This window comes from Dermacentor albipictus, chromosome 4, assembly GCF_038994185.2.
Source record: "Dermacentor albipictus isolate Rhodes 1998 colony chromosome 4, USDA_Dalb.pri_finalv2, whole genome shotgun sequence".
Classification (NCBI taxonomy): Eukaryota; Metazoa; Arthropoda; class Arachnida; order Ixodida; family Ixodidae; genus Dermacentor; species Dermacentor albipictus.
In genome coordinates, this window is record NC_091824.1 from 104,514,685 (window position 1) to 104,527,086 (window position 12,402).

The 12,402-nt window shown below is 48.2% G+C and overlaps 2 protein-coding genes across 9 annotated transcripts in view; one reads left to right on the top strand and one right to left on the bottom strand.

The window, feature by feature from the left end:
• LOC139059209 (beta-mannosidase-like) overlaps positions 1 to 12,402 on the top strand; it is a 335,938-nt gene that overhangs the window by 99,474 nt on the left and 224,062 nt on the right. The window contains exon 1 of one of the 8 annotated variants that reach the window (XM_070537319.1): positions 5,470 to 5,580. The exons of the other annotated variants lie outside the window; for them this stretch is intronic. The gene's annotated coding sequence lies outside the window, so the exon portion shown is untranslated. Of the gene's footprint in view, positions 1 to 5,469; positions 5,581 to 12,402 lie in introns of those variants that run through there. 8 annotated transcript variants of the gene reach the window in all.
• The window catches only part of LOC139059210 (uncharacterized), a 173,937-nt gene that overhangs the window by 75,260 nt on the left and 86,275 nt on the right, over positions 1 to 12,402 (bottom strand). The window lies entirely within an intron of this gene.

Below are 12,402 nucleotides of genomic sequence, written 5' to 3' on the forward strand. Positions count from 1 at the left end.
GATACGCACATCAGAACGTCCTGAGGTGATCCAAGAACAAGAAAGTAGGGAAAATGCGGAACAGTGACATATCCGTCACAGGGACATTACTCACGAGTTCGATGAATAAGAAGATTGATTCACCAACAAGTCCAATAACCCTGTCGCTGCCTTATTGCGCAGCTGCCTTCCTGTCCACAAGTGTACAAATTCTGCGCGACCCCCACGCAGGGACTCGCTTCTTATGCATCGCCACCTCATAGCCATTGCACACATATTAGTAAGGGTGATGCAATTAGAGACGCTCCACAATAACGCTCTCGGCCGCAGCAAGAAACCTCGGTTTCTTCTACCCTCCTAATCGTCAACCGACTGGGCGTCACCGCAGATGGTTCGAGAATACAGTTGCCAAGCAGAGATACCAGGAAGTGGGTTCGTTGTCACACGTACGCAACCTACCCAACATAGTCTACCCCTCCTCCCCCCCCCCCCCCTCCGCCGTCCTACACCCATGCACGTATGCACGCACGTGTATCTCGTACTACAGCGTGTTCGCATACATGCGCACATCTCATGAACGCGTGTAGCACATACAGCCGTCCACCGCGCACACAACTACAACGAGTCTGCATGCTTACGAGAGGGAACGTCCATCGAATGAATGCGCGACCAAAGGATAACTTGCTCCGCGTCGTGTTTAGGGAAAGTGACAAATGAATTTCGTTTTCGAGATAGGTCAGATTTTGAGCAGCGACATACACTTTCCGGAAGCTGCAAGTAGAGAAAGAACAAATTTGCTTCGCGGCTGGCAACAAGTATCTCGCCTACAAGCGCCGCTTCAGTGACACCGCTATCGCCGCGTCTCACCCTTCCGCGGAATGGGCTCAGTTATTTTGGTCAAATTTTTGGAGAGTCGCGAGAGTGGCTGTCGAGAATTTTTTAGAACCCAAGTGAGTTGTATGTGAAAACATAGTAGTGCATGGTGATGGGAGTTTACACTGAAGCAGCAAGGGGCCCACCAATCGGTTAGCCGGGGTCCTGCAATATGTTAAGAGTTGTGTAAGAAAATATTTTATTTATTGGGTCATATTATACACTAGTAAGTGACTGTAGGTGCGTCTGCTATATAGTTCTGAAAACGGACCTCGCACGGGCCTCGCGGTAACACTCTTGGACAAAAAAACGTTATGTCCTCGGATGGCTTAGTCGCATCACGACGTCATGACAAGATAGAAATTATGAATTTGGATGATATAGCAACGGGGTGCACATGGTTATGTTGTTATTCATTCAATTGGTGCATTGAGCAGGCGTCCCATTTTTCTGCGTTTCTTTAAATGAAATAGTTCTTGCTCCTAAACTTCTGTGCGACTGCCCTGCATACGAAGGCAAGAGGAGTGCCCTCCGTACAGCTTTGGAGCACTCAGACGACCGTCCTTTCCCTGTGGAGATTTTGGGCCCACGGCATTGTGCGTCTGCTATGTGCAAGGCCACAAAGACGCTGGCGCGTTTTTTGAAATGCACCAGCCTGTATGACCGCCTGTGGCTGACTCAGTGATGAACGCTTATGTTCGTAATGGTGCAAACTGTGAACTTCTTTCATCCGTCTCCTCTTTCAATTCCCTTACCCAGTGCAGGGTAACCCACCGGGCTCAGCCTGGTTGACCTGCCTGCCTTTCCATTATAACTTCCCTCTCTCTCTCTCTGTGTGTGTGTGTTCTTGCTCCGAAGCCTTACTACACAACCTTCTTAAAATATCGTCACAACAGTAATACGCTCTTGTATACGGTAGAATTGTTCAAGAGAAAATTCCAGCCAATTCTGATGCTTGACATGCTACTAGCGAAGACGGCAGTCCAAAAGCAAAGAGCACTTACAAGTGAGACTCTTTGCGAATTCGGCCCCAGGTGACGTAGATAGAGGTGTTGGTGGTGTTGCAGCAGGCGGGGATATCTAGGACACTCTTGGCCGGCAACACTAGGCAATGTAAAACGTAATGTAGTCCTTTCGTGCGTATTGCCTTAGTATCTTGACATTTCTTGAATTAGCGCGAGGCAATGGGTATATCTTTCAAGGGCGCGGTGTGCGAATGGCTGACACCACAAGTTGATTGTCGCAGTCCGTAATTTCACACTTCGTCGTAGCAGCCCCGTATAATCTTCAGCGGCCGTCTTTTAAACGAACTCTAGCGTGCTTTAGGAGTGGCAATCGGATCGCCAGGCTAAACCCGCTTGTAGCTACGACACACAGCCACCGCCACCCACATTCCAAGATGAATATTGCGTACACATCGTTTCAATGACGCTTCATTTATCGCTAAAGGTCATTTGGAGAAGTATCTTTTACGGCGGAGAATTATACCAACATCCTGCTGTCGTAAAAAAACATTTCTTGTGAATGGCAGCTTACTGGTTCGAGTATTCTTTTTCACGTATCATGTATAAATAAAGCTTCTTCTTGGGCGAGTTGGTTGATATGTAATGAAGCCACTGTAGCGCAAATAAACACGGACAAAGAAGAGGACGCGACGCCATGGGCGCTAGCGGTGTCCTGCCCACTTCTTTGTCTGTGTTTATTTGAGCTATACAAAGGCTTCAATACATAGCAACCGATTCCCCCTTAGAATAATTTTTATAGATACAGGATACGTCAAAAAGAGGTAAAGATTGGCTAAACTTACTGCCTTTCCTTCCTTGCTTCTCCCTCTCTCTCTGCCCTCTTCTTTGTCTGTATTTGCGCTGCAATGGCTTCAATACATATCATGTATCGGCTTTCTGTGGCTGCACCCGTCCTTACATTCAAGCAAAATAAAGTTTGATCTGATGCTCTCAATTCAGTATTTGCAACTCTTGAGTAAGCATCATGGCTCATCCGCATCATTATATTCGCACTGAGGCTGTGGTTTCGCTTAAAGATGTGCTGTCACGCACTACTGCAACGTACTGCTGACGCCCACCGGCTCCTTGGTCTTCGCTGGTGACTTCAACGTGCATCACCAGCTATGAAGCAACAAGATTAGCTTAAGACAGCAGAATGACGGCAGCCTAACGTATCGACGGAGTAATTGCTTTGATTCACTGATTTCCAGGTGCTTTGCTGCGTGCACAGACAGTGTTCCCTCTATTCCGCTTTCCTCTTTCTGTTACCCCTTTCCCTTCCCCCAGTGTAGGGTAGCAAACCAGACACTCGTCTGGTTGATCTCCCTGCCTTTCCTCTATTTGCTGTTTCTCTCTCTCTCTTGATCTGATACGGGGGTCAGAGTGTGGCTTTTAGGACGTCTGTGCAAGTTGTGACCGAAGGTTGCGTAAGTGCCGCGTGCAGATTTATGATCGAAACCACGTTACTGTTGACAGAGGCGTTGCTTGTTGAGTAAAATACGCGAGCAGAACACAGAAAAAATAAACGCACCTCAACGGGCTCAAGCACGATTTTCATTTCAGATACATCCAGCGTCCACTGCGAACGAGTAGCCTCCGTAGAAGAAAGCGTTTAATTTGTGTCTCGAGCGCCATTATTGTGTCACTACACCTGATTTTGTTGCGATTGGTCGACGTGTATCGGTATTAAAGCATCCGCGCGCATAGCTGCGGCTTCTTATGACTTTTCATGCGGCTGGCTGCTGCCCTCGGCTTACTCAACGAAGCTTCTGATCCCTCGAACGAGGGTGTTGCTGTTGACGATTGCATTCGGGTGCAACGACTTCCTCACGACACTCGATCCTTCAGATCCGGGGGCGTACCAGCCGCAGGGGAATCTTCGCCACCACCAAGCCACCCGGTTGAAGCACTTGAGTAGCTGAATTTCATTCATGATCCTTCCACCCCTGGATTATGTGCAATCTGTATCGTCTGGTTCTAACATTCAAGACGCACGGCCGGCCGGCCAAGCCACTCTGTAGCTTCCACAAACAAAACATCTCTCTTAGGGTACGATGCCACGCCAAAAGAAAGTAAAATTTGTGCCGAAAATGAAAGTTCGAGAACATGGCCCCAACAGTTGAAGTCGTATTATTAAGGCAGTGGTGTCAAACGAGAGTTCTGTCTTCTTCACACCATTGTTCATAAAAATGAAGTGTCACGGGAGCAACCCCATTCATGTGCGCAGCAAAGACGCATGGTGCGCCTTACAAGGACCAAAGAAAGAAAAATGAAAGAAAAGTGCACTACAGTGCCGGTATAATTCTTTGTTTCTGTACCCGCTGAGCCCAGCGGCTACACACTGCACCACTTTTTCGTTTCACGGTGGCCATATATAGGTATATTTATCTACCATCGTGTGTCGCCGTGTAAGCCTCGTGCCATGCCAAGCGTTTGTGGCGCCGACTTGCAGTTTTGTGCATTTGTGTTTCGGGAATGGGGAGTCACGTTTTCAATAAACGTGACTATCTACGCCGCAGGGGAATGCCTTTATCCTTCTTCTTCTTCGTTTTCTTTCTTTTCTTTTTCGTTTCTTTTTTTTTAAAGTGCAGCCTACCGGTCGCCGGCCGCGGTAGCCGAACCACGGCCTGTGTTTGCGCAGAGCCACGTTGTAGCGAGATTTCGATCGGTGCTCCTTGACGCAATGGCGAGCGAAAACTTGAGCCTCGCCCAACGTCTACCTCATCTCCCCTTTATACTTTTCCTGCAACGCGTGGCCCCACACGTTTCGGTGCCTTGCGGTATCGGGCATGCTGGCCGGTGCCATCGCTGTCGAACACGCCACCACGAAGCGTGGTGGCGACGTGGGCTAACAAAAAGAGCTGGCCTTGCTCGCGAGAGGCTGGTGCCGGCGGAAGCATGTCAGGCGGTGACTTCCTCACCCTTTCACTATAGTTTTGTCTGCACGCTCATCTCACTGCCCATTTTCCCTTTCCTCAATGCAGGGTAGCCAACGGAGCCAAGTCTGTTCAGCATCCCTGCATTTTGCCTTGTTTTCGTTTTGCTCGTCTCCTTAAATTTCTATCTACCGCCTTCCCCGCGCTTTCCCTGCATTTTGCATGTCAATTATCTGTCTCTTACACACACCCACGCGCACACACTTTTGTACAATCAACATTTTAGGCTGCACGGAGAGGTCACCAACTAACTTTGCTGACGTTCGCCCTTCACAGAAATCTCAAATCTAAGCATTGACCACCCTCGCGGATTATTGTCTGCTCTGTTCTTATGCACAGCTCGGCGCGTTGCACCTGATGGCGACGGAAGTAAAGGGACCGCTTCCTCAGTGAAACAGGAATCCTGCTAGGCTAACGAATGAGAGATCGCGACGCCGAGATCGCTACCTCTACTGAGGATAAGACTCTGCGGCCCGTGCAAAGATTGTTACTTCCCCAGCTCCCTATTCTCACACGATGCGGTTTCACTGTCGCCTGTAGTGGCAATTATTCTGCAGGACTCCGAACCGCCGTCGGGTGACGCCTTTCGTTTACTGCACTGTATCCACTGCACGCAATTATACGGGCCTATAGCGGGTTTCTCTGTTCCCTCGCAAGCGCATGCTTCCCTGCGTGCCATCGTCCCGAACGCCGAGGCACGTCGTTGCCATTAATGACGATTCCCGTGGCTGTCAGCCACGCCTCGCGCTGCCAAAACGCGCACATGGGGGTCGAGGAAGGACGTCCAGGTGGGTGCGCAACAAAAGTTGTCGGCCTGCTTCTGGTAGGTCGGTATGGGAGAAGCTAGACATCGTAATTGCGGCTAACATATATATATATATATATATATATATAGGAGGAAAAAACTAGTCCCATTCCCATGTTGGGACCGGCGGGAGCGGGAGGTCATGCCTCCTAGCCCTATCACAGGCGTGCTGGACAGCCAGGGCTTGAGGGATATAATCTGACGATCTGATCATTCCTAACAATCGATTCCGGGAAATGCCAGGGCCGAGCGACCCACACTCCCAGAGCAGATGTTCAAGCGTGCATATCTCCTTTTCGCATGCTTTGCATATAATATTCTTGTCTGCAATGTCATACCATGCCTTTATTTGTGCAGGTGAATAATAAGACTGTGTTTGTAATTGCCTAAGTGTAACTGCTTGTGCTCTGTTTAGCCTATAGGGAGGGGGTGGAAACTCCCTCCTTTCCATGTAGTAATGTATTGTAATTTCATTGTACGTAATGAGCGTCTCTCTCTGTAGGTTCTCCAATCCAGCAGAATCAAAATCATATGTAAAAGCCGTCCGGTCTGTAAGGTCCCGGACGACGCTGTTGGCCGATTCATTTGGATTGATAGGAATGTCATCAAGTGAACCAAGGTGTGCCGGGAACCAATAAATGTAACGTGTAACATTTGTTTGCCTTTGGTTAATTATTCTCGCAGCCTGTTGGGCAATCTTTCTCCTATTGAAAGCTCTAATAGGTGTTTTCGAGTCGCTATATATTTTTGTGAATCTATCGTCTGTTAGTGCCAATGCAATGGCAACTTGTTCAGCGGCTTCAGGTTTGCTAGCGTAGACCGTGGCGCAGTTGGTGCATTTGCCCTGACGATCTACTACCGCCGCCGCGAACTTAGATCCTTGTAGGCAGCCGAATCAAGAAAGCAGGCTCCCCTGCCTCCTTTATTCATTTCGTTGATTAACACCCTGGCTTGTGCAACTCTCCTGCTGATGTTATGTTTTGGGTGCATATTCCTGGGTAGTGGCGCGACAATTATGTTGTCGGCGAATTCTCGATGAACTTTAGTGCACTTTGCTGGATCCGTGATGGGGTTGATCATGATCTTGTCCAGGATTGATCTTCCCACGCTGGTTGTAGATAGCCTCGCTATTTGTGATGTTTCTTGAGCCTCCGCGATCTCCATGGTCGTATTTTGTATTCCTAACTTCAGCAATTTTTCAGTGCTGGTTCGAATTGGGAGCCCCAATGCGCTTTTAACAACCCTCTTGATCGCTGCGTCAAGCTTCTTGAGTTGAACCTGCGTCCAGTTGTACATGGCAGACACGCGCTCAAACACGCTCGCTCAAACACGCTCGCTCAAACACGCTGGCTCAAACACGCTGGCTCAAACACGATGGCTCAAACACGATGGCGCAAACACGCGCCTGTTTCAGAACAAAAGTACGCCTTATTGATCCCCATTGTGGTTACGAAGACCCGATGGGGCTTATAGTTGTGTGCATATCGCATGTAGTGTTAGCTGCGGTTGGAGAGAGACAACGCGTGAGAATTCGCTAGCCGCACGTAGAACTACAATGATACTTGAACTATCGGCAAAACAAGAGGTTCGCGAAAGCGAAGTGACGGGAGTGAACGCGAAAATGTGCGCAGCAGAAATCGCGTGTAGCAATGTAAGCCAACACAATCTTCCTAGGCAGTCTCTATATGACGAGTAGCAGGTGTCTACACAGGCATAATGAAAGCCTTTCACAACGCATATTAGTTACAGTGGTTTCTGTGACGGCTAAATTCTGTTGAGGAAGTATCTCCTCAGTGGCGAAGTTGAATGCGAACGGATAACGGCTTGCCCAATGCTGCTGAAAGTGCGCCTGAGCATGGAGCTGAACTTGATTACGCTTACTTGATTGGAATTGTGTAGCACCTGTAACGATTGACTAAAGATACGTGAATAATGATTAATACGAACGCGCCCCCTTAAAATGTTTTATATTTGGTCAACCCATTTCTCGAATGCGAACTGTGTTGCAGCTTTTTTGCTCACTTGAGCGCTGTCACAATTTTTAGACCGGCGGTGGCTCAGCGGCTATAGTGTTGCTTTGCTAAGCACGAGGTCGCAGGATCAAATCCCGGCCGCGGCGGCCGTGCATTCTGGCAGGTTAAAATATATATATAAATACGCTCTGGTTGTCAAAATTAATGTCAAGATGCTTTATGAAAGCTAGCGCTCCACTACGGAGTGCCTCATAATCAAATCGTAGTTTTCGTGCGTAAAACCCCAGCATTAAATTCAATTAGACCTCTAAGCAAATCAGCTTAAAAATCGGCAAAGTGCGCGTGCGTGTGTGGCGTTTTGGGGGGGGGGGGGGGGGAGGGTAGGGATTATGAAAACGAAAGTTGTTAGGTTCACTTCGATGTATCATGTTACTCTCAGGTGAACGACAACTTTCCTTTCGTCAAGTGTCGGTACTTCGTTCCATTAAACATTCATGTTTGTTCTCCAACTACTCCTCTTATCGTGTTGTCTTTTCTTCGCGTCTCCAGCAGCTGCTTATCCGAGGGGACCTTCTGCAGCGTGGAGGCCACGTTCTTGCTAAATGACTTGTTTGCTTCGCGAGGGGTGAATAATACTCTCAGTTCGCGCTCGCATAAGAGGGCCGACGTCTCCGGCACCCCGTGATAAACTCGCTCAGTGGCGCGTTGCGCGTGTTGATGACGTCGCAAGCTGATCGTCACGCAATGTCAGATACGGCGCCGAGCAGTCTGCGGCGACGGCCACCCCTGGAACGAGCTCAAGTTCACCCCGTGGCTGGCAACAAACATATGGCGCGCTTCTCAATGACGCCGCTACATCGGCGAGGGAAAGTCCCCATCGCGCTGTAGCTTTCGCAACGGCGGGCAATGACTACACATCGTGCATCTTTTTTTTTATATGCAAGTGATCCTCCCGCGTTTGATAGCGAAATTACTAAATAGCTGAATGTTTCTCTTCACCTGTTATCATCCTTCATTCATATTACAATTTAGCGTTGTGGAGAAGTACTGCGCTTGTTGCCAACATATGCTATTTATTTATTAAATGCTTCCAGCTACCTTTCTAGCAGCCATGGCAAGAGCGGGTACATGAAATTCAATCAATCAATCAATCAATCAATCAATCAATCAATCAATCAATCAATCAATCAATCAATCAATCAATCAATCAATCAATCAATCAATCAATCAATCAATCAATCAATCAATCAATCAATCAATCAATCAATCAATCAGTGACGATTTAATGGTAAGTGCGAGAGAAATAAATTAACATTACATCGCACCTATTTCAGTTCCCGGTTCCATGATTTAAAATGCGTTAACCACATTGCGAAGTGTTGCTCAGCAGCTCATTTGACACGCATCCTGCTTCATCAAGAAGCGTAATGCAACTGACGCCGCTCTGCTACGTACCATCGTCAGCTGCGCTATATGTATATCTACCACGTGACCGGCTTCCCATAGATAGACTGTTTGCCACTTTGACACTCACAATGATAACGCACTGATATTTGCTTTATGTGGTGGCTGCTCACGCGTATCTGCTTCGTTTAAGAAAATAACTGCGTTGCTCAGGGCTTGTCAGGAGCGGCGACATTTAACTTAGAAATGAAAGGTAACTTAACGTTGGAAACTGTTCTGCCGCATCTGAAAGGTCAGCTTGTTCACACAAAGGTCGAATTTACTTAGATCGCGATAAACAATCAAGGCATGAACAAGAGAGAGAAAAATTACAAATAAAGGCAGGGAGGTTAACCAGACTTCCCTGGAAAGAGCAGTACAGAAGCATTGGAATGAATTGTCGTGACTGAAACTGTCACTGAAGGGCACACTAAAGAGTACGCTTATTTGTGCTGTATAAACAAAAAAAAACATTTCTGCAATACTAAACACGCCTTTTTTATCACTACAAAAGGCTTGGTAAGCCATAAAAACGCAAGAATACAAGACTGGTGGCGACGCCAGCTTGAATGGTAAACACTTCCTGCCGGAGCAGAATGCCGACACCACTACCTCCCGCGCTTCCTCCTCGCTTTCCTCCCTTTGGTGTGGTCGCGAAATACGCAGTTGCTGCCGGACAACTAGGGTTCGTAATATCGATGAACGATTAATCGATTAAAAGGTATCCCGCATAAGCATTAATTTTCATCGATGTGCACCTTTAATTTAATCGACTAATTCGACTAGACGTGTTCGATTAATCGGTTTCGAGAGTTTGACCAGTGATTTTATTTTCCCTTGTGCATATTGCAATTTCTTGCACTTTTTATTTGGGCTTCACAGTTTACTTTTGCCATTTTTAATATTTCTTGTTTAACTGTACTGTATAGGGATTCACTAGTACCATGTGCCTTGTTTAAGTCTGCTCTAAGTGCCATTTTATAACATAAATTGTTTCTATTTTCAAAGGCTACTAGTGCTAACTTTATCTAGTCTTTAACGAATTAAATATTACATTGTATCAAACTTTATACACTTGCATTTCTAAGTTGGTTCCACCTCTCAAAGCTTAATATAGGGTACGACAAAACTAGATAACTTTGTTTCAAGCGTTTTACAGTGCCCGGCCAAAAATTTTGCATAATCAATTAATCAATAAAAGACCCTGTATCGAAAGGGGTTAACCAATTAAAAGCTAAAATGATGAATGATTAATCGTTTAATCAAACAACAAAATTAATCGAACACCTCTACGGAGAACAACGCCGCCCTCGCCCCGTCCCTCCCAGCGCACCACGGCCTTTCGTGCGAGGCAAGATGGCCCGTTTCCTCGCAGTTTTCCTCCCTTGCGCACGCAACAATGAGCGTGATCGTCGGATTCCCTCGCGTGCTTTCACTGGCACATACAGTATACGGCGCGCGGCGACGGTGTTACCTTTATATTGAACACCACTGTGACGCCGACGGCAAGAATGCGCCTGGAATGTCCATATAATTGCTATCGCAATAAAGGCTAGGTTAGAATCCTAGTATTAATTCGTCTGTGCGGACTACACTCGAAGCTGCCGAAGGCGCATGTCGGTGCCGCGAATCGTCCGGTTTTTTGCGGCCTGTTGACCAGACACCAAAAACGAAAAGTCCTGCCATGCATAACGAGGTGAAGTGGCCGTATTGCAAAGAAGCTTGGGGTATAGAAAATTGTAATAAAAAAAAATTTTCGTTTCAACTTTTCGGCCTTGAGAAGAAAACGCAGAACACACACACACACGCATACACAAGTGCCACAGATTTACCCTGCCGCCCACCCGCTGAGTGGGCTTTCCGGCGCGTCCGGTTCCAAAACAAGATACTTGTTTTAAGACGAACCCTTTCCTTAAATAAAATTTTAGAAGAAACGTGCGCACTGCGTGCTGTGCTTTTCTATAAGGCCTACTAAAGAAGAGCGCCCGCAAGTTTTCCAACGGCGCCAGACGTCATTAGCGTACAGGCGAGACAAACGCGGAACTCTCGTTAGGCTAGCCATTTTGCGGCACGACGTCCAGAGCTTCTCGGTGTATACAGAGAGAGAGAGAGAGAGAGAGAGAGAGAGAGAGAGAGGCAGCGTATGGTGTTCCCGAGCCGAGAACCTCACGGGGCAATAATGCATATGCCCCGTTCCGAGCGCTCGTTGGCAGCCCAGAGAGGGCCCCATAAATGACCGCGCAGTGGCTCGTCGGGTCCTTGACTAACTGAGAGGAACTCGGCTAGAGAAGGGGATGAGCGGCCGCCGCGGGTTTCAAGCGCTGCGTGTATACCGTTGCGGTGCGGGATGGGAAACTGCGTTTCTCGGAGGAGAGCAAGCGAGGGAGAAGGATGCTCGGGCTGGCTGCTTCCCAGCGCGCCTCTGCGTAGCACGGCTCACTTACGCGGACGAGCGCCGTTTTCCAATCCCCCGATCTCGCGTTAAAGGACAACGACTCGATGCACGGGATAACGCCGAGTCCTGCCGTTTCTCGAGGATATGCCCTTTTTCTTTATGTATTCACGCCTGTCTCGGAACGGAAAACGACTCCCGATGTCGCGAGTACGATGGTCCATACGAGTTGAGCGTTGGGCGAACTCAGTGCGTTTGCGTAAGATACGTATGAATCAGTGCGACAGAGATGCAGCGAAACCGATGATCGACGATATGTAAACGGCTCTCGGTACCATGAACCAATTTACACACTTAAGGTTCCTAAAGAGTGTGGCTCATTCGTTGCACGAGGCGATGGTGGAGAGAGAGAGAGAGAGGGGGGGGGGTGTCGTGGTGACTTCTTGATATGCAATGTGGGCACATGGGTGCCATGGCTTCCGAGCTAGACGTACCACTTGAGGCTTAAGGCGTACCGAAATCGCATCGAAAGGTGAGTCGCGTCCAAAAAAGACACAACTGGAGAACATCACCCGTAATCTTGCGCCTATTCCACTTTTCACAATTTCTCGTCGGAGTTGATATATATTCAGCTGCAACGATGTGAGGCACCCGACTCTGTGGCTTAGCGGCAGTGATGTTGCTCTGCTAAGCACGAGGTGGCGGGAGCGAATTCCGGCCACGGCGGCCGCATTTCGATAGTGGCGAAATGCAAGAAAGCGCCCGTTTCCCGTGCATTGGGCGCACATGAAAGATCCCCTGGCGGTCAAAATTAATCGGGAGTCCCCCACTATGGCGTACCTCATAATCAACTCGTAGTTTTGGCAAGTAAGGCATGGCAAGAACTTCATTTTGGACCAGAGAAATTAGGGCCCGAGGGCAAAAGCCCCAGGCTAAGTCGGTGGCTCCGCCCACGTAGGCACCGGTAGGCCAAAGGCTTTCCCGATGTCATGAGCTC